This window comes from Tursiops truncatus, chromosome 1, assembly GCF_011762595.2.
Source record: "Tursiops truncatus isolate mTurTru1 chromosome 1, mTurTru1.mat.Y, whole genome shotgun sequence".
Taxonomy (NCBI): Eukaryota; Metazoa; Chordata; class Mammalia; order Artiodactyla; family Delphinidae; genus Tursiops; species Tursiops truncatus.
This window is the reverse complement of record NC_047034.1, coordinates 30,789,476-30,812,759: the sequence shown is the minus strand read 5'-3', so window position 1 is coordinate 30,812,759 and position 23,284 is coordinate 30,789,476. Positions and strand designations below refer to the sequence as shown.

Sequence of the window (23,284 nt, the reverse complement as noted above, 5' to 3'; positions counted from 1 at the left end):
GTACATTTGGTTCATTCTCAGTCACAGGGCTTTCATTTCCTGAATGCGACTGAGGGCTCCTTCAGTATCTGTAGCTTGGACTTCTGTCACTGACACGGGTGTGGGTCTCTCAGGGCCTTGGCTGTTTTATCAGTTTATCAAGTTTCTCATGAACCGTGTTTTAAAGAGTCTAAAGAGTTACTAAGATACAATTTGATTTTACAGCACTATCCCCACAATTTAAAAACAATCTCAAAAGCAAGCCAATGCCCCACTCCTAGAAGACAGAAACTAGGCACATTTTTGTGCCCAGAATCCAGTACAGAATTTGACCAAAGAACAAAGCAGAAACTCAATGGCATTTGAGAGAAAGATAAAGTCTCTTTTGTTTTAGCCTCACTAGGATGTCCATTAGTCTATGCCATTTCACTGAAATTTCTGACCTGCAAACTTCGAACCAGGAGGAATCTTTGAAGCCTGATGTTGATTTGTCACTATGAATTTGCCACGTGCAGTGCACAGCCCTGAGCATCTGTCACACATGGACTCTTGAGTTATCCTTCCTCTTTGATGACCTTGTGGTTCACACTGCAGTACTGAACTGATTACGGGTTCTGTCAAGTGACATTACACCTCCAGTTCTGATGCGTAGATTTGACAGTCCTATGCCGTCATGGCCATTTTCACTGCCTCCTGCTATGGAACTGCACAGACCAAAGGCGGCTACCTTTAAGAGAACATTTCTTTCTCCAGCATAATTGACAAATCCAGTGTCAGCTTGGGTCCACATGTAAAGGGAGTCACTTCAGCCTATGGTAGACCATATGTGTCAATGCCGACAAGTTCTACAGGACATGTTTTCCTTACAACTGAGTCTTTTTCTCAGTCAAGCCTGCTTGGGAAAAACTGTACCTGAAGAGTAAGGCAAGGTGGACGGCTGCCTGAGACTTTCCTGCCCTGTAAACTCCTGCACACTCTCAAGTCAAGTGCCAGGTAAAGGTCTCTGTATACTAAAGACCCTTCAGGTGCCTTATTCATTCCGCTCCAGGTATTGCTCAGTCACCTGCAACTCCCTAATGCCCCTTTTCTTTATGTCAGACCTTTACTTAAGTGGCTCGAAAGAAACAGCCACTCTCCCACACCATAAGCTGCAGCCATCAGCCAAAATCAAAGTGTCTTACAGCTGGTTGGATGGTGGCCCCCAAAAGGATATATCCATGTCCTAATCCTTGACTGTTACCTCATTTGAAAAAAAAAAAGTTTTGCAAATGTCATTAAGGATCTTGAGATGGGATTTCCATCCTATATTATGTGGATGGGTCCTAAATATAATGACAATTGTCCTTATTATACAAGAAGGGCAGAGGGACATTTGAGACAGACAAAAGAGAAGATACAGACACAGAAAGGGGGTGATGTGAAGACAGAGACAAAAACTGAGTGATGTGGCTTCAAGCCAAGGAAGAGGGCGACCACCAGAAGCTGAAAGAGGCAAGGGATAGAATCTCCCCTAGAGCATCTGTAGGGAGAGCAGCCTTGCTGACACCTTGATATCACACTTCTGGCCTCTACAACTGTGAGATAGCAAATTTCTCTTGTGTTAAGCCTCCAAGTTTATTAGTCTCCCAGCAAGCACGGGACACTTATACAGCATGCACTAAACCTTTTCTAGGCTTCAGCAGTTTACTGCACAAACCTAAATATTTTCAAACAGTCAAAGGTCTCAACATCCCACCATACATTAAAAACCAAGGCACTAGACTACCTTCCTTGGCAGTAACAAAATATCTTCCACAAGGACAGTTTGCTCTCTAAGATGTCTGCTCCTTTCTTTTTATTTCTCAGTGTTCCCAGGTAATGCACCAAGTGTTAGGGTCTTTTAATTACCTTCCAGCAAGTACAATGCCTTAATTCCATTTGGTTTGGAATAAATTAGGAAACAAGATAAAAGCAAAAAGATGGAGGGCTGAATATTCCTGTTACTGAACAGTCACGTGAAGAAACAGTAAGGGAATTTAACACAGATTTTTAGTTTAACAGCATAACTGAAAAACAAAAACAAAAACCAACCAACCAACCAACTGTTCTTCTACCCACTGAAAGGAAAGTAAAAGTGATTCAGGGAGCTTCCAAATCTTGTGAAGCAGCTTAAAAAGGGAGAGGGGAGGCACACAACTGTTGAGAACGTAACACTCTAACGCACAAGGTCAGGGATCCTAACAAATTCTCAAAGTCTCAACATATACCAACAAGAACCGTATTATTGGAAATATAAAGGCACAGAGATATAAATGCATAGAGATATAAACTATTTGGTATTAAAAACAGACCTTGCTATATAAACATATAGTATGTCACTTTTATCGCTTTATGAGAATAACCGTATAAAGAAAGTCCAGAAGACCCCACTGCTGTCATCTTGCAAAGGATCAAAATTCAGCACCTACAGGGCCCCACCCACCCTCCACGCTGTGTGTCTGTGTGTCTCTAAAAACAACAACCTGCAATTGGCATATAATTAAACCCATAGGCAGCTTTGAATATGAGATCTAGGCAGAAAAAGTAGCAGCAAAGACAACAGTAGCTGGAATTTGGTAGAAAAGCAAGAGAAGACTTTTTAAAAGCTTCCAGTTCAAGTCAGAATTAAGGTTAAGTTTCAGCAGCTTGGGATAGCTGTGGATGTTTTGCTGTTCTCTGAAAAAAGAAGAAAATCTATCATAAGTATGTTCGTTCGAGAAAAATACTGTGTTTGTTTAGTGTTTTTAGCCATGCCCAAATGACTCTCAATTTTGTACACTGTTCAAGGGCAGAATGTATATTGGTTAGGATGTGCTCATGGCTGGTGCATCTCCAAAAAATGCTTCATGAAGACTGCCAGCTTCTGACATCTTCGATGGTGACAGCATTATGCAGAGAGGCCCGAATGCCTCCCACGGACCCAGAAGAACCACCGATGCAGCCGTTAAGAACAGGAGCATCTGGTTGAGCATCAGGACGACCCTCCTTCCCGTCACCAGCTCCTGCGAGAGTCACGGCACCTGAAGCCATCGTGTCCAACCTCCCACCTGAAAGCCCCCGCAGGTGGCCAGGAGCGTCACACATCTCAGTCATTAGAAAATTCCTTTCAAACGCAGTGAAGGACCATCACGCTCACAGGTAACCTAGGTTAGCTCAACTCTTCGATGAGCCTGCCGTGCAGGGGGCAGGCAGCTATTCTCATGCGTGAGAACATACGTTTTTCATGGAGCTGACAGAATTAACTACTCTCTCTGACGTTCAGGGGAGCAGCAGTGTCTGTTCTTACACTGAACAGGCTGTGCAAGCTGCACCAGAGATGGGATGGCACCCTCTGTGCTGTCAGAGCAGAGATTGTCAAAGGAAATTTTGACCAAAGCTCCTAGAAGGTGTGGCCCCCGCCATGCTCCCGGCCGTGGAATCATGCTAAGGGGCCTGTAAGCAGCAGCAGGAGCACCCCCGTAACAAACGGTCTTTCCCAACTAGTTACAATAACTGCTACTCCAGGATGGGCAGGCTCCTAGATGTGTCTCCTTCAGCGTCTGAAAACTAAACCAATTCTCTGACAAGCTTCTGAATGGGACATGTACTCACCTATGCCTTTTCGGGGAGATCATATTGAGTTCAAGAGCTTTGTCGAGAAATCTTTTTTCTAAAGCATCATCTTCTTTGGTGTTGCCAATGTGGAATTGAATATTCATCTTGCTTTTATTCTGGGGCTCCACTGGACATCTGAAAAACATGTTTTTTGTTCCAGCTATTTTTCTACAATGTGCAACTACCATTAACAAAGCAACAGAAAAGTTTTAAAAACCATTTGCCAGATGCAAACAAGAGATTAAAAAAAAGATCTGTGCCAGAACATTTATAATTTACTTAGGGAGACCACTCTTGCATATGGAACAGTGAGTTAACATTCTCTTATACGACTCATACTTAATTTCCAAGAGCCTCAGTTTCCTCATCTGAATATTAGGAATAATAGTAATATCTCCATTTCATACTAGTTATGACAGTTCAGTGGTACAACATATATGAGGCTTCCAACCCATGGCAGCCACACAGCAATGTGAACGACCCTTTCTCTACAAGGCTGCAGAGAAAAAAAATGAGTTGGTCTGAATAGTGGCGGTAAGATTTAAAAATAATGAGCAGCAGCTTTCAAAGCACTTGAAACACTGTATTGTCCCAAGCTGTGTGATCTTGAACAAGTTACTAAATCTCTCTGTTGTGCCTCTCTGATGTGAGGACTAAATGGCCACAAATTCTCTGCAGCCCTCCCAGCAAGAGGTGGGGTCTTGTGCTCCACACCTTTTGAATCTGGGCTGGCCTTGTGGACTTGCTTTGACCAAGAGACTGCAACAGGAGTGACGCTGTGCAACTTCCAAGCTGAGGCCTCAAGGGGCATGCGGCTTCTATACCTGCCCTCTTAAAACATCACTGCCATGTAAGCAAGCCCGAGCTAGCCTGCTGGAAATAACAGGCCCAGCCAACAGCCAGCCAGCAACAGCTGCCAGACAGATGAGGGGGGCCATTTAGACTCTAGGTGGATCACCAGATGACTTTGGTTGAATAAGTGATCTCAGATGAGACCAGAAGAAATCACCCCACTGAGCCCGGCCCCACCTGCTGACTGAAAAGAATCCTGAGCAAAAGAAATGGCTGTGGTTTTAAGTCACTGTCTTGAAGTGTTCTATGATGCAAAAGTAGATAACTGATAGAATTCAGAACAGCATCTGGAACACATTCAATGCTATGTAAATATCTATTGAAGTCAATAAATTTGTCTTTTCATTCTCTGCACCTTGCACAGGGCTCATACAGACTCTCAAAAATGAATGAGTCAAGTTTCATCTAGGATACGTTAGTATTGGACTTCAGTTTCTGATTTGGAAAGTAAGCAAGCCAAAATTATCTTCCACTGACAAACAAAGGAGACAAACAGAAGAAGAGCTGACATGTTATTCTGGATTACAAGGAAAATATGTAATAACTCTCTCCATTTTCTCAAGCACATCCTGTCTTATTATTCCACTTCTACTGGATGGGATTCATTAAAAGTAATCAGCAAAGAAAAGCAGGGTGAGGAAGCCCCCATTAAAAGCTATGCTCGCCTCTCAGGGCACACACATAATTCCTGTTAAAGTTAATAGGAGTCAAGTGCACGTCGACAGACAGAAGAGACACAAGCAGGGAAACCAAGTATCTGGTAATAGGCTTTGAGCCTGAATTCTGGGACCCCCTTTTCACAGCTAGTAGGTATCCTGGTTGACATTTACATTAAAAACTTAGTGTCTACCCTCTTTGATATTCTGCTGCCTCAGGTTCCCCAGGCGACAGTCCAATTATAGAGCTGGAAGCAGCAAAAAGGACATGTGATTTAAGGGGAAAAATATTAAAAGGGGGAAGAATTAGAAACCTGGATTTACAAAGAATCTGTATTTACAGTCGTCCCCCACACATTCATCCATCCTACTGTGAACGTAGGTGATATCATCACAGCAACAATGTCATAACAACTAGAAACTGAAGATTAAATTTGCACGGTGCCCAAGAGTGTCCCTGCTGTGGGGCTGAGGGAAGAAAGAAAAAGATGAAGGGGAATCAGCTGCTCCCAACCTAGCAAGACAGCTGTGGAGGGAATTCAAATTCCACAGGACAAGGGCTGTGGAAGCACAGAGCTGAGCAAGTAACTCTGCCCGAGGGAAGGTTGAAGGTTTCAGAGGAAGGGAGGTGGGAGGGGTCAGGACAGGGGGAAAAGAAGGAAGGGCATCTGGCAGAGAGCTGTCTCTGCCAAGGCACAGGGGACCCCAGCAAGTTCTCTGCAGCACCTGGGGTGCTGGGTGCCTGGTTGGGGGCAGGACTGCAGATCGCAGAGGGCCCTGCAGACACGCTCTCCCAGGAACTGGATCGATCGGATCCTGGAGCAACGAGGAGCAATCAGGTCTGCACAACAAGGAGTTCTGCATTGTAAAAGAAGCACTAGGACATAGGGGCTTGAGGGTAGGGACACTGCGGGAGAGCCCTGATAGAAAGCTCCCACAAAGAACTTTCTAGGTCAACAGAATTAGGGCTCGTGACCAAGACAGGGACACTGGGGTGTTTCAAGCATGGGCAGTAAATGCAAATGCCAATAGGGGCCCAATGGTCATATAAATGAGTATAACAGGCCCAACGTGGCAGACTCAGCACAAACTCCCTACGTTACCTGTTAACTGTGAGGGCCTGTTCTTTACTTCCACAGAGAAACAGTCTCCCTTTTGCTTGAAACATACGGCCCTCCCAGTCTGTTTCTCCCACTTTCAGAGACACGGGGATTATGAAATAAGACATCTGGCTTTAAATCATCTTCCCATGCTCCAGTAAGGGCTCAAATTGCGTGTTTTAAACCCTGTGAGCCACACCGAGCACTGCCGTGGGCTGTGCTGGGCCACCGCTCCCAGGCGTTATCACTGAATCCCACAGCGAGGGCAGGACCTGTGGCCTGAATGAGTTGGGGGGCAGGGAGAAGGTGCCAGGCTGACAGAGTGCTAGCAGGGGGCCGGGAGGGTGTGGAAGCAGCGGGTAATCCTGGGACTGCAAAGCTTCCAGGACAGAGTCTGAGCAGCGCTCCCCAGGGAGTCTATGACAGAAGCTGATAAGGATGGTTGTGACTGGAAAAGCGGTGCCACAGTCAGTCATAGAAATTTAGGAAATCCTGAATTAACAGGGCTACAAGGGTTTCTTGACTCAACTTCCTAGAGCGTCTCAAGAGCTCCGGTGAATCGTGAACTCCCAAGAAGATAATTCATACAGGAACAGAGTTTTCCCCAAATGCATGTGGCTGAAAAACAAACCCACTGCATCTCTGGGATGAGTATTCTAGAATGCCCACTAAGAAACCCCGGGACTTCCCAAGGTATAAGAGGGGTGTGTGTGAGGGGAAAGGCACCACCTCAGCGCGAAACAGCATCTCACAAAGGTGGTGAGGGTTAGGAGGGCGCAAGAAAACCGCAGGCAGTTGGCAAGCGATGACAAGATGCTCGTTTCAGTGGTGTCTGCTCCAAAAGACAAACCAGAAACAACAAGGGCGCGACGAGTGCATCCTGAGGTGAGAGAAGCCCACAAAAGAGTCACTAGGCCTCTCCTGACTGCCTAACTTTTTTTTTTTTTTTTTAATTTAAAGTACTTTATTGAGGTATGATTAACATATAAAGGTGTACATACTTAATATATACAACTTAAGTTTGGAGATAAGCATAATCCCATGAACTCATCACTGCAATCTATGCTATAAACATATTAATCGCCTAAAAAAGTTTCCTTTAACCTTCATATGTATTTATGTAAAGACACTTTTTAGAGCAGGTTTAAGTTCATAACAAAATTAATAGGAAGGTACAAAAATTTCCCATATACCATCTGCCCCTACACATGCATAGCTTCCTCCATTATCAACATCCCTCACCACAGTGGTACATTTGTTACAACTGATGAACCTACATTGACAGATTATAATCATCCAAAGTTCATAGTTTACATTAAAGTTCACTTTTGGTGTTATACATTCTATGGGCTTGCAAATGTATAATGATATGTACCCATCATTATAGTATCATACAGAGCATTTTCACTGCCGTAGAAAACTTCTGTGCTCCATTTATTCTCCTCTTACCCCATAAATCCTGGAAACCACAGCTGCCTAACTTTTAAATAAAAAATTAACTCTAAATTTGCACATGATTAGGAAAACTAGAGTAAAAATATAAAGATCTATTCCCTTCCATACAGGTGGTTGCCATTAACGTTTTTTTGTGCATTTTCAGGATCAGATACACAAATGTGTATAAGTGTATATATGCGTGTTTCCATATGTACATATATAGTATTTACAAATACAAACACTGTGGGTTTCTAAGTGGAATAACAGAAATGTCCTTTTCTACACCTGCTCTTTTTCCTTTTGACCTGATGATGTATCAGGTCATCTTCCCAGTTTGCTCACAGACCTTCCCCGTTCTCCACACACACGTTACTCCATACCACGGATGGATCCTAATTTCCTTCATCAGACCCCTCCTGAAGGATATCCGGGTTGTCTCTAGATTTTCTCCATTACGTAAGTATCCCTCATTGGACTTGGGGGTGCCTGATTTTATGCACACTTCTGTGCAAGGCAGAGTACTGGCAGAGGGCAGGTGCCTAGAAGTAAAAGTCTTTGGTCAAAGAGCAAGAGAGTTTTGAACTTTGATGGACGCTGCAAACCTCGCTCCATGATTGAACACATTTATTATACTTAACATAGGCAAAGTGTGCTTGTTCCCTCGTCTACACCAGATGTTATCAGTCTTAAGAATTTCTGCCCATCAGAGGGGAAGAAAATCCCATGGTTTTCATCTGCATTTCCTAAAGAAGTTGGCCCCTCTTCATTTGTCTAGTAGCCAGCTGTGTTTCTTCTGAGTTGTTTGCTCATACGGGTAGAAACCATCCCCTGCCTTTTTAAAATTTGGTTATCTTGTTTCATTTATTTGTGGGTTCTCCTCTATATCAACAGTAACCTTTATATGTTAATACACTACCAAACTTTTGTGTCTGTCATTTTGTTTTCTTTATGTCTTGAACTGTAGAAAAGTTTTAAATTTTCATGTAATTAAATATATTTTACTTTATGGCTTCTGAGTTTTATGGCTTACTTAGGAAGGCTTCTGTACTCCCTACACTTACACAGAAATTCTCTCCTGTATTTTATATTTGCTTCTTGCATTTAGTTGCATTTGCATCTTTTCAACTGACTAGAATTTGTGTATGCTGTGATGCAAATATATAATTTCTGTTTAAATGAATTATCAATGCTTCAATCAGTCAATTAGACAAAAAGTCAAGTTAGACTTTAAAATTGTCTAAGTTAAAATACAATTCTCAAGTAAACAGGGACCAGTTTCTGGACTTTTCCACCGATCTGTGTTTCCCTCTGCCAGTGGCTTTACATGTTAATAGATCATATGTTAACATTACATTTTATTAATGTTAACATATATGTTTAATATGTTTCATCTATCCTTTTGCACTAACTTTTTCAGGTGAACACTGAACTGACTTCTAGATATTTACTAATTTTTGTGACTATTGCAAATGGGATCTTTCCTTGTTTTTTATTGTTATTTCTGGCTTATGGGAAAGTAACTGACTTTTACATACTTGGACATAACTGATCACAATTCTGAACATGATCATTTCTAGTTTTTCCACTGATTCCTGCATTTTGAAAAAACAGTCATTATCATCTGTGATTTTTGTTGTTTCCTTAGTAAAGACTCTGGAACCAGCCCCCCTCCCCGACTCTCCCCATGTCCTTCTCCTGCCTGATCCCACTTCCCCGCTGCACCTGACCCTAACCTGTCTGCACTGCTGTAAAACACTGTTCACAGGGTGGTGATGACAATAAAAGGTATTCATATCTGTAAAGCGCCAAGGGCTCTGCCTACTTTATTTTATCTTGGGGTTGTCACTAGACACATCACATGCTTCCCTCTCTTTCCTAAGGCATGGACCCCACATGAAAGGGAGAAAAGGTGACCTCATATCTGGATATGGATTTTGTCACTTCAAGAGCTTTATCACATTAAAATTAATATCTAATACATATTAAACACTATGTGTCAGGAACATCCTAGGTGCGTTCCATAAGAACCACAAATAATATTGACAGTTAACCGTTAAGGAAGTAATTAACCATTAAGGAATAACCATTAATGCTGTTTTAATTTTAGCACACCGGAAAATATAAGGGGTATAAATTCTAGTAGCATTAAAAAAAAGAAAGAGTTACCAATTCTAATAGTAGCTTTTGCTTTTCAACCACTTTCCAAAATTATAGTTCTCCTTTTCTGTCTAGCAGCTTTGTATGGTTCCTTCACCGATGGAGAAGTTATCCACTGGTACTGAGAGAGAAATGATAAATATGCCATTTAAGTTACAGGTAATTTAGGAGGGTTTGATCTTCATTGGAAATTAAGATATTTTAAGTTAATACAAGGTCTTCAATCTGCATTTCTGGGAAGCTAAATTAAAGCATCACACAACATTTTCAAAAACAGAAAAGCCATTTCATTTGACTAAAAACTTAGTTTTAAGATGGCAGAAAGTACCTTGATAATTTTCTTTTAAAAAGGAAAGAAAAACAAGCCATTAAAGGGAAATTCTTCCAAGAGAATTAAAACATGTTATACGCCTCTAACTTGGCACTCTTTCCATTCTGGAGACCTTTTTTGGTAACTGCTTTCATCACAGAATGATTTAAAGTAAAATAAATTGAAATTAGAGTAATTATTTCCCAATGAGTGGCTATTTCCATTTAAAACCAAAAGCCAACTAATTATTGCTTTTCCCATAAAATTAAATATGAAGTCTACATTATGTAATTATACACTTATTTCCCCCTTTGTGTATTCTAATTTCTTCCTCAAAAACCTAAGATGCCATCTTGCAGACTGCCCCCAGTGGCTACTATTTCGGCAGCAGCAAAGGTCAGCTTTAAACATTTTGCATCTAAAGTGGCTTTAGATACCTTTGGATAGAAAGTACAGTCTAAGCACCGTCCAGACACTTAGATACCTAAAGGGCATCCAAGATAAGAAACCAAAGTCCTGATATTCCCTCAAAAGCTGCTCCTCCCATCAGCCCCCTTCTAAGTGATACCACCCAGTTGCACACATAATCATCAACGACTTGTCTCCTTGTTACTGTCTCCTTCATACCCCATATCTAATCTATCGGCAAGCCTTGTTAGCTACACCCTCAAAACACAACCTGAATTCAACCACTTTTCACTTGCTGCAAACTTCCAACCTAACCTAGGCCATAAACATCTCTTATTTGGAACCCTGTGATAGTCTCCTAACTGGCCTCCCTGTTTCTCTTCTTTATCCCCCCAAGTCTATTCTCTATACCAGGTCATCTTATTCAGATACTATTTGTATCATGCCTTGTCCCACTTCAAAACCCTCTACTCGTTTAGAAGAATCCACATCTTTACTCTGGCCTTCAAGACTTTACAAGAGCAGACCCCTGGCTAGCTCCTTGACCTCATGTCATACCACACTCTTCTTCACTCAGTACTCTGGCCATGTTGGCCTCCTTGCTTTTCCTTAAATACTCCACCCACCTACATACCTGCATACTCATTGCCTCCTTGTCCTGGAATGTGCTTACTCCAGTTCTTCCATGGCTTGCTCCTCTCTTCATTCAGGTCTCCATTCAAATGCCACTTCTCCAGTAAAGCCATCCCCTAACAAACCTGTCCAATGGAGTCCTACCCGCCCCCCCCCCACTCTCCTTACATTAAGATATTTTTGCACTTCCTACTACCTAAAATTATATGACTTATCTGTTTACTCATTTCTATCTGAACTCCTTCACTAGACTGTAAGCTCCATGAGGGCAAGACTTTTGTCTGTCTGGTTCACTGCTTTATCCCTAGTGCCTAAACCCATATCTGGCACACAGAAGATAGTAAAAAAATTACTTGTGAATCTGACAAATGAATAAAGTACTTCTGGCAAGAATTCAGAGGTTGCACAGGAAAGAAATAATGCTCTTCGTGGAAGCAGGCTTAGTATCTAGGTTCACCTCTATTTAGAGTAGAGATAAGAACAATTTACAAGTATAATTCACTTTAATTAGTACATTATCTGCTAAAGACATAAGGGAAGTGCAACACTAGACAAGTACAGTTGCAGCTTGAACAACATGGGTTTGAACCTCGCGGGTCCATTGACACACGGATATTTTTCAATAAATATGTACTATCATCCTACACGATCCAAGGTTGGTTGAATCCACAGATGCGGAACCACTGACTATAAACTTATACCCAGATTTTCAACTGCGTAGGGGTCGGCACCCCTAGCCCCACATTGTTCAAGGGCCAGCTGTATATGATGAGGAAAGTTAAACACATTAAGTTTTAAAAACTGTCAATACGTGAACAAATTCTTTTTGTTTTCCTATGTGTTTATCAATTAAAAAAAAGTGAGCACATACCAATAAGTGGATTTTTTCTTATATCCAGAACGAGCAGAGTTCTGTTGGTTTCAAGGGCCTTTAGTAAAGCCTTTGCTCCCTCACTGGTGAGGCCACACTGCTGCAGGTTCAGTGCTTTCGATGAAAGACAAAAGGTCATTTGCGAAGTCTATACAGATTTAACATATAGACAGCTCCCATTTTCTCACGTGTGGAAGAGTCCTGCACAAGAGAAGTCATGGCAGGTCTGTAATTTTGGATATGGAAAAAAACAGAAATGTATACGCACACACATAATGCATAATCCAATTTAAAAACCTCTTCTTGGATGTGCAATGATAACCCTGCCTTTAGTCCCAATAAATCATCCAACATATTTTACAATTACAGAACTGAAGAATAACTGTATATAACCTATGAGCAAAAAGCATCACAAAATGAATCTCAGTTCATAATTAGCAAGGGCGGCAGTGGCATGTAAACCTCACAAGCAAAACCTGGTGGAGCTCAGAAATGCACTGCATTCTTTTGATCATGATCTTCAGCTCCAAATCACACATGAAACTAGTTAAAAGGGGAAAACAAAATAGAAGAAATGTAATAACTGTTAGTTTTAGAGGGAAAAAAGACAAGTCTAAGAGGTTACAAATAATAACAAATTCAAACAATGTGTGAATAGAGAATACATACTAAAAACCTATCATGAAATATGATGGTCAAGAACTCTCTCCATAAAAAGTCAGACAAAAACCAGAAAAACTGATCATGAATTCTAGTAGTTGTGGGGCTGAACAACCTACTCATTTAAACCAAAGGGATCATCACCAAAGCACAGGTATTAAAAAATATAACTATCATGAGTCATTTATTTAAGTGTTGAGTGGACCATCACATTAAAATAATTGGAGTCTTTCAACACCCCCATGACACATAGAAATAGCAAGTCAGACATATGGATCTGACAGGATATCATACAACCCTTACAAACTCTCACTACAGAAGAATGGACACAGGGTATAATTAACCAAATAGCCAAATTAATACAAACAGCCAGTAAACCTCACCAGTAAATCAAATGAATACAAAATAAAACAAAATGTGGTTATTCTCCTATCAGATTCAGGCAAGATTCTGTAAGGAAAGCCTTTAAATAATGTCTATACCCTTTTGATCCAACAACTCTCTTTCTAAGAATTTAACCAAAATAGTCAGAGATATAGGTAAGGATATATATCAGAGGACTATTTGTAACTGAAAAACTGGACAAAGCTTATACACAAGAATGGATAAGCTATGTGCACTGTGGCATATTCATATAATGGAATACTGAACAATTCCAAAAAATGATGCAGGAGATGGAAATTTACTGACTTGCTAAAATGCTCATACTAAATTAACTGAAAAATGTTATAGAATTTGGAGTAATCCCACTTGCATAGAAAATGGAGAGGTACTCATTTTTGTAGTTTTACATTTTTTTACAAGTGCTACAAGCCAGTGTTTGTGAGAGGCAGGCTTCACATCTACTGTTGGGGTGGACTACAAACTGGCATAGCATTTCTGGGTGGTAATTTGGCCATGTGTATCAAAAGTCTTAAAAATATGTCACACTTAGTCATTCCACTTGTAGTACCTTATTCTACAGAAGTAAGCCCGATGGACACAGAGATGTATATATAACGTATTCACATTGTTTGTGACAGGGAAAAGCAAACTGTCTAAATCTAATGGCAAAGAATTGATTAAACTATGGGACATCAATACGATGCAATACTACATGATACATCATTAAGTGAAAAAAGCAGGAATATGAAATAGCAAGTATACTACAATTCTACTTTTGTAATCCCTAAGTGTACAAATATATTTATAGAAAAAAAAAGACTGAAAGTATATACACCAAAATGAACAGTGATTATATCTGGGTATTAAAATTATAGGTAATTGTTCTCTTGTTACTCTGTATTTTCTATAAAGGATATATGCAACTCTTAGAGAAAGTTTAAAAGCAAAATAAAAGCTATCAGTAAAATGAGGCTTTAAAAAACATCCTATCACAACAGTATCATGCCAAAAGCTAAGCATATATCATATTAAAAATTCAGTATTTTCAATTTTAGAATTTACCTCTAAGCCATAAATCCTCACTAAGAGATTCTGCCAAAGCACTTGCACCCAGGTCACCAATGAGCGTGTTGCAGTTCAGAGTGATGCGCCTCAACCCAGCCATACAGTCAAGATCAGGTCTCCTGGAACAAAGACTCTCAGCCCAGGTTTCTTCATGCCTTCTGATAGTCTGATACTTCAAAGATTTAATGGGATGAAATTAAGATGCTTGAATAAGGAAACAGTGTGTGCCTACTGAGTACGGCTTATTATGTCAGAGATTTACACACACACATATCAAGTATATATACCAGGAGCATCAACCTGAGAAATGAAACAGTCACTTCTGGTTTATGAGTCCAGTGACCCAGATTCTAGTCAGTCAGTGATTAGATTCTAGCCACTGGATTTCCTGTTTCTGAACACTTATGTAAAGTTGGACAACTCAATTACAGTCTATGAATTATTTTCCTTATCTTCTAAGTCAGGGAATTGGTTCTAAATTCTATCTTTGCTGAGGCTCTATATTTCATCATTCTGTCCTCCAATGGCCTCCAAACACCTGACTGGGAAAACCATAAGAAAACTTTTTAACAAGCATCTTATTTATTAACAAATTATATACACAAAGTTCCATACATATAATTTAGGTACATGATAAACTACACAGATTTTTTAAAATAATACAAAGGTAAAAACGTTCTGATATTTTCTTTTCCTAACTCCTAAGGCATTATTTTGTTTTACTTATTTTTAAAAAATATTTATTTATTTATTTGTTTGTTTGTTTGGCTGTGCCGGGTCTTAAGTTGCAACATGCCAGATCTTTTAGTTGTGGCATGTGGGCTCTTAGTTACGGCAGGCACGTGGGATCTAGTTCCTTGAGCAGGGATCGAATCCAAGCCCCCTGCATTGGGAGCACATAGTCTTAACTGCTGGACCGCCAGGGAAGGTCCAAGCATTATTTTGAAAACTATATTTACAAAATGGATCTCACATGCTACCTAGGGTGTGCACACAAACTTCAGAGGCCTGGACTATGCAGAGCCAGTTGGATGTGCCTTGGGAAGATAATGGTTTGACATCTAAGCACAAGTACTGTCTTAAAGACATTCAATTCTTTATATTCATAAAGTAAATTTTGGTAACAGGGAACACTGACTGTAAATGAAAAAAGTCTTATTACATTCTTGAAAAAATAAAAGACTCAAAGTACCTTTGACACTCTAAAAGGAAAATCATTAGTGTCATTTTTCTATTAACAATAACTTATAAAAGCTCCAAGCAGAAACAACAGCAATCACTTGCACAGTGCTTAGTATGCGCCAGGCACTATTTATACAAATGAGTTCAGTTAAACCTCATAATGAGGCATAGAGGTTAAGTGATTTGCCTATGGTCACTAGCTATGAAATGGGAGAAAGGGAATTTGAACCTAGGCCATTTGGCTTTGGCACCAAAGTTCTTGGCTGTTTTCTACCTCAGGGGTCAATGGACTTGCCCTGTATACGTTCAAAGAATTTTTCAATTTTTAAAATCTAAATTTAAACATTTCCAGATTTGTGGGATATACAGTTTCTGTTGCAACTACTCTGCCCCACTGGCGTAGGGTGAAAGTAGCCATAACTACCATGTAAACAATGGGTGCGACTATGTTCCAAAAAAACTTCCTTTACAAAACCAGGCGACGGGCTGGATCTGGCCCACCAGCCATAGATTACCTATCCCTGATCTGCACCATCAAACTATTAAAAAGGCTTCATGTCAAATTATTAAATAACTTTAGGACTAAATACAGTCATTATAACCACTGTAAAGTTGTTAAGGCATTATTTTAAAAACTGTATTTACAAATTGCTGATGTACTGATTTTTATTAGTTTAAAAACTACAGCAGCTAATAAACACTTGATTCATTTAAGTCTTGAAGACTGTAACGGCATAGTTTCTTCACAGTATTACAATAAATATTTTCAGTAACTAAAATACATAAAAGTATTATTAGGTATTATATATTAAATCTCTTATTTCTAAAATTAAGTAGAGTATCTTTACTAAATTGTAGAATCCCAAACTGAAAACTGGTTATATTCTTTCAGCAAAATGAAAGCTGCACTCACATGTATCAAAAGACAAAAATTAGGGTTTCCCTGGTGGCGCAGTGGTTGAGAGTCCACCTGCCGATGCAGAGGACACGGGTTCATGCCCCGGTCCAGGAAGATCCCACATGCCGCGGAGCGGCTAGGCCCGTGAGCCATGGCCAGTGAGCCTGCGCGTCTGGAGCCTGTGCTCCGCAACGGGAGAGAGGCCACAAGAGTGGGAGGCCCCCGTACCGCAAAAAAAAAAAAAAAAAAAAAAAAAAAGACAAAAATGAACTGCCATCTGTATCAATATATTAATGTGCTTCAATCACATATGTTTTCATGAAAGTTTAAACATAAAATCACCTTTAAGATCTAGGCCATGTGATCTGCTCCCTGCCATGTCAGATTACACCCCATGAAGTTTACTTAACTTGTCTTAAGTGTGATAGAATTCTTTATACCTTGAAAAATAACTAAAAGGAAAAAAACACACACACAATAAGATGAAGAGCCTATACATTTGTCAATCTTGACTTATTTGCTTTTCTTGAGTCAATTGGAGGTTTATAGCCACATTCTCAAAATCATTAACTACAATCTTCCCAAACAGGTAATTGACCAACAGATGCATTCTAAAACTTGTCAGTAACAAAGTGTTATTCCAGTTTATTGCAACAGTTTAATTCTATTTAGATACTAAAACTGAATACACTGAATACCGCAAACTTTATTCCCAACCACTCAGCAAAGTACTACATATCTTTTCAGATATAGGAAAAAAAGGAAAAAAATAAAAAGCATAAGATTCTTCCTATTTTCATTTCCAAAGATACATCCCAATGTTGTTTATCAATCAGTGATTTAAAAGTCAACTATAAACCCAGTATTTTATTAGGTGCTATGCAGTATACTAGAGCAATATAAGAGAGAGGACCTCAAGCTCTCTGTTCCCTCAAATTGAAAGGCAGTCTTCCTGACCCCTCCAGACCACTACTGGACACAGGGAACACACACTAATGTTTCAGGACACCAACCAACAGTCACGTGCTTTTTGATTAGTTCCATGACACACCCCCACTAACACCACTGAGTTTGCTGCTCCTACGGGACATTACATGTATTTCCTCTTTTAACACATACCACAGTGCATCATAATTATGATTGCAGCTAGATGTTCTAACAATTTAAAGAGAATGATGACTTTTTTGCTCTTTACATCTTGCTATTTCCCTTCCCATAATATTTCTTGAGAAAACCATAAAAATATAGACAAACAAAAAAAACAGAAAATATACAAAATGTGTGGTTTGTGGCTTAACACAAAGTTAAGTAAAATTAGTTCTGACAGTATCCAGCATGACAAAATTTCATGGTACAAATGAGAACAGACCAAGGTTTGAGCAGGTACAGGAGACAATCCAGGCATGAACAACACCAAGAAAAGGTAGACAGGAAGTAACATGGTGTGTAGGAAATCACAAAACCAGTCTGATGGGAAGAGACTTAAACAAGACTGAAACTCACTTTCTAAACCTCCATCTCTAATTGGACAATTCGCAGGACACAGGTGCACCAAAGTGGCCAATTTATTCAATCCCTTTAAAATGGAGGAAGAGTTTAAAATTTTACTGGTTTAGTTTGCCCCAACAGCAACTATCAAATGTCGGCAGGACACAATGAAGGCTTACCATTGTTAACACAGTTAAGTCTCTCTCTCACAACTAGCCCACTTAGCTCCAGGTTCCTTAGCGCACCCGACGCACTTACACAGCATTTAAGAGCTTTACACAGCTGGAGGTCACATCTTTATTTCTTATCGCAGGAACACGACTTCTGTAAACTTTATTTCTGCCAGAATCTAAAGCAAAATTATTGTAAAATAAGTGGTTTAAACCATACATTTTATCATCATTAAAAAGCATTAAAAAAAAAAGCACCTGCTCTGTGCTAAGGATTAGAAACGACTCCTGCCCTTAAAGCCTTCATTAAGGAGGGAGATGTGTAAACTCAAAATTTCAATCACATGAGATAAAGAAACATAACCTTTATGCACAGAGGTTCCTTTGGAGGCAGAATGTTATATCCAAGTGATGGCTTCATGATAACCCTGAAGCAGAATCTAGAAAGATGAGGCTATGCAGAGTTGGAGGAGGAGGTGCATTAACTGCAGAGGGAGCACCTGTGCAATGACACTCAAGGCTGACACCGGCTGGGCACAGTAAACACTGCATGTGGCGATGACTAAAGGGCAGGGGTCCAAGTGTGAGAAGAGACAGAAATGAAAATAGAGATGTTGGCCCAAGCAAGCCTGGGAGAGAGCATGGCTTGTATCCCACAGGTGATGAGGCCTGGGGCTACCACTGGCTGAGTAAGGGTGCCTCCTTAGAAAAAGGAGCCACGCTGCTGAAGGACCAATCAGATAAAGGGAGTGACCACAGAAGGCTCCGCTTCCTCAGGACCAAAGAGCCCCATGAGGCTTGGCCAAGCACAGTTCACACTACACGCCTCTGTGCAGAGCACACGCTGAGCGGCTAGTATGTACTAACTCTGTGTGGGCAAGCCATTAGCAGCATTATTTTAGGCGTATCTTTTCATGTTAGAAGATCACTCAACCCCAGTAGGCAGATGAACTTAGAGGAACTGAGTCCAGGGGCCGCGAAACCACCCAGGAGCTTCTGTCATAGTCCGGGCAAAATGTAATATGGATGAAGAAGCAAATTTAGGAGGAGGCCAAAATCTACAAGCTGGACCCACTGGATTGAAGACATAAAGAAAGTTCAGTGAAGAAACTCTGAAGAGAATGGGCTCTGCAATAAATTTTTCTTAAATTCAATGTAAAATATTCGGCAAAATTAAGAACAGTAGCCTTTAAGGTCCCTTCCAGCTAGAATTTATTTTGATTTCTACATTATTACTTTGGTTAAGTAAAGTCCCATCAGAGGTACAGAACAGTTCCTACACCTGAATGGGATGCAAAGAATAATCTGACTTCTCTTCACCAGGGGATGAGTTGAACTGTCTTTGCAGGAGAGATAACAGATGGTGTGAACCCCAGATCCTAAAAAAGGGGCCAGGCACACAATAAGTATTCAGCTTTTTGAAAACAAATGAACAATCATTTCCTCTCCTAGATCTTCACCCCCTTTCTCTGCTGGCTACTTTCTCTCAGCTTATTAACACCCTCAAATATACCCACATAAAAAACTCTCAGACCTATGATTCTCTGTATCATCTTGTGGGTAACCTAAGTATCTCCCATGCCTTCAAACACCTGTCCTCCCACAAAGCCCAGATCTGTACCTTAGGCCCAGACCCGTCTACCAGGCCCCTCTAAAGCACTGAAGATGAAGTAAGATCCTCTCCCCACCCCCAATCCCTTCCTACTGTGCTCTGTATCTCACAAAAAGATGCAGCTGTAAACTGTCACCCATGCTTGCTGCCCTCCCTTTTCTAACTGGTCACCAGGCCCCACCAATTCTCTCTCGGATCTCCAAAACCCAGTCCAACCTTTTATAACTTAAGTGGGACCCTTAGATTACAATTCACCCTGCACCCAATCAACTGCCTTCCACATGGAGGTCCGAGAGAGCCTCAAAACCAGAAGTGCATCTCACTGTTCTTCAGTGTTTCCCACAGCCTTCAGGATAAACATCTAAACTTCTGACAGGACAAACAAGGCCCTGTTCTGTCGGGCCCCAGTAGGTTTCCAGTATCAACTCTCATTTCTTGCCCAAACCCTGAGTTCCAGTCCTGTACCTTAGTTTTTCCATGTTTTCTTATATTTCTCAAACTCTGACACACACTGCTCCCTCCTGCTACCCCAGGAGTTTCTACATATCATTAGAAAGGATGGCACCTCCTCCAAGAAGCCTACCTTGAACTTTCCCTTCCAAGTTTCTGTGCTCTGCAAAGGGGAAAGATGGGGGTGGGGAGGGATAAATTTGAAATTTGGGATTAACATATACACACGACTATATATAAAATAGGTAATCAACAAGGACCTACTGCATCGCACAGGGAACTCTACTCCATATCCTATAACAAACTGTATGGGAAAAGAATCTGAAAAAGAATGGATATATGTAAAACTGAATCACTTTGCTGTACACCTGAAACTAACACAATGTTGTAAATCAACTATCCTCCAATATAAAATAATAATTAAATTAAAAAAAAAGATTTTGCGCTCTGTAGCACCAGAACTCACTTCTTCCAGAGCACTGACTACTGCGCTTGTGTTTACCTGCCGCCCTGTAGAAGAGAAGATTACCTAGGGCAGAAGCATCGTCTCCAGCAGCCCTTGGTTCTGACAACTCATTCAAGTTCCAGGATACTTTACACACATAACCTGCTTAATTAATTCTAAGAACCCACAGAAAGAGTGGTTTTTAAAGTCATTTTACAAGTGTGGGGATTGCAGTTCAAAAGTAACCTGCCCAGGCCACAGAGAGCATAAGCCCTGGAATTCAAACCCTAAGCTGCCTTCACACCGGTGCTCTTTCCACTACATGATACGACTATTGAAAAAAGATTTTTTTTTCCTGAGCCCTGTTTTAATGGAAAGGAAATGAAGCGGGGATATACGCATTTCCTAATCGCTTTGGTGTGTACCAGGCAAAGTCATTCAACAGACCAGGTAACATCTGTGCAACAATTAACGATGCTCCAAACTGTGCTCAGTGTACTACATTGTAGAACCTACAAGCATGAACAGTGCATCCTTGTAACCGCCACAGAGACTGGGTCCTATTAAGCCCATGCTACAGATGAGAACACTGAGACCTTGAAGCCTTAAGGCACTAGGCCGGGGTCACCGAGCTGGCAGGAGTCCTAGGTCGCACGCCCCGCCTACTGCACGCACACCCGGGAACTGGGCACCGGTTCTAGTGCCCACCCTCCACCTTGTACCATCTAAAACTTCACTTCGTAGCGCCCACACGACAGCCCCTGGAAGCGCGAAGTACAAACTTGTCTCGCCAAGCCGTGGCTGGAAGAAGCTTTGGATACAGATTAGGGGCAGAGGGCGCTCAAGAGCGGCGCCCAGTCCACCCCGTGGAGGCGGTCGGCATTAACTCCAGCAGGCTCTCCTGCAGGGAAGCGGGCAAGGCGGGCAGAGGCACCGAACCCTGCAGCGCGCACAGGTCCTCAGAGCGCGAGAAGAAGTCGGCCGCGCTCTCCCGGCCCAGCTTCACCGAGTGATCATGGCCCGAGCGCGGCCTCGGGAACGCTGGCTGCGGACACGATGCCCACACCCGCCTGGGGCCCCGGCTCACCTCCCGGCCCCTCGGGCGCTCACCGCCCGGCGGCTGCGGCCCCGCAGCGTGCGCAGGACCGGAGTCGCAGCCAGAAGACATAGGGCCACGGGCTCCAGCTAGGCCGGCCCCTCCATGCCGCGCTCCGGAGCCCACGCACGGCCTGGTGTTGGCGCGGGCATCAACGCCCTCCCGAGCCGCGGGGTTGCGGTTTAAGCCTCCGGGCGGGCCCGTGGGGGCGGGGCTCGAGGACTTCTGCGCGTTCGCCGTGCGTCCGCAAGCAGACCTGCCTCCCATGACAACGCGGCTTGAGAAGCAGCACGCAGCCCCGCCTCCCATGACGACGCGGCCTAGCTTGAGGAGCAGTCGCGGGAGCTTTGAGACTAGGGCGGCGCGAAAGGTAGGAGGTGTGGAGGGTTTGGGGTTTACAAAAAACGTTTGCTGACTGGTCCAAACAAAAGTGAGACATGGTTGTAAAAGTAGTTAAACTCCGGCTGTCTGTGCTCGCCCCGCCCAGGAGAGAGCGTGCACTCTCTGAGGGACACAGGAAAGGCTGAATGAACGTCCGCCTGTGGTCCGTTACATGGTGCACGGGTGTGTGAATTTCTGCGGAGAGCTCTTAATTTCTGTAGTTTCTGCTGACTTGACACGGTGGTTGGCAAATGCTGACGTGTTCCATGCATTCAGGACCTGATCGTGGTTACTAATAATCACCTTGTTTCGTACTGACACCTCCACAGAGAATTTCCTACTGAATATCCACTTTACAGAAGAGAAACTGAGGCGTAGGAAGTGAAGTGAAGTGACTGAGTGAGAGGAAGGATTCAGACAATTGGTGTTAGTAAATTAACCTTGCAAGGAGGCCGTTAGACGGCGGTGGCTCTAGTGATGCGACTGCCTATGTAAACCAACCAAAATCTAAGCCTGTCAACGCCTCAGGGTGACGAAAACCGCTGAGGACAACCAGTTACAAACCACCAACTAGGCGTTTAAGCCATAGCAAATCAGTCGTTTCCTTGCTTTGCTTCTGCCCTTTTAAAATAAACATCTCTGCAGCTCCTGTGGCTGGAGTGCTCCTCACCTCTTCCGCTTTGTGGTGCCTGAATTAAATCTATTTTTGCTCACATAAAGTGTTAAAATTTTAAATATGCCTCAGTTTGTCTTCTAAGATTGGCCGTAGAAGTTGGATTTGTGTCCAGTTTCTAGAACAGTGGTCGTCCTCTGGTCAGGCCTTAGGCGTTACGTGTACAACGTTCCTCTTCTACCACCACCTTCTGGATGCCTCCACCCACTACCAGCTACCACGCATCAGATCCCCTAGATGTGGTCAGCAATGGCTTTCACATGCAGCGTGCTCACATTATAACATCGCAGACACTCCTCCGTCCTCCAGCCAGTGTGTGAAGTGAAACATTACCATTCCCGTTGAAGAGTCTGGTGTGACCACTTTCCCAAACACAGCCACTCCCCAGCTGACCCTGGGTAACCACTCTTCTGAACTTGGTCTCCATCACTGGCATGGATGTCTTTCTATGTAGGCTACATTTTTAAGTATTCTTAAACTGCATATAGTATTCTATTTTGTTTTCTCTTGTTACTTGCTTTATTTAGTGTTATCTTTTCTAGATTCATCCATGCTGACACGTAAAGATCTGTCTAGTTCATGTACTTTCCTCGCTATGTAGGATTCCCATGTAGGGAAATACAATAATTTATATGTGCATTTTCCTGTTGATGGACATTTAAATTGTTTCGGATTTTAAGTATGATTTCTTTTTTAAAAAAGTTTTATATACTTTTTAAAGGTTACTTTACATTTACAGTTGTTACAAAACATTGGCTATATTCC

General features: G+C 41.9%; 1 pseudogene; it reads right to left on the bottom strand.

Moving 5' to 3' along the window:
• Positions 1 to 2,841: 2,841 nt before the first annotated feature.
• LOC117312188 (centrosomal protein of 78 kDa-like) lies at positions 2,842 to 21,774 on the bottom strand (annotated as a pseudogene).
• Between the last annotated feature and the right edge of the window lie 1,510 nt (positions 21,775 to 23,284).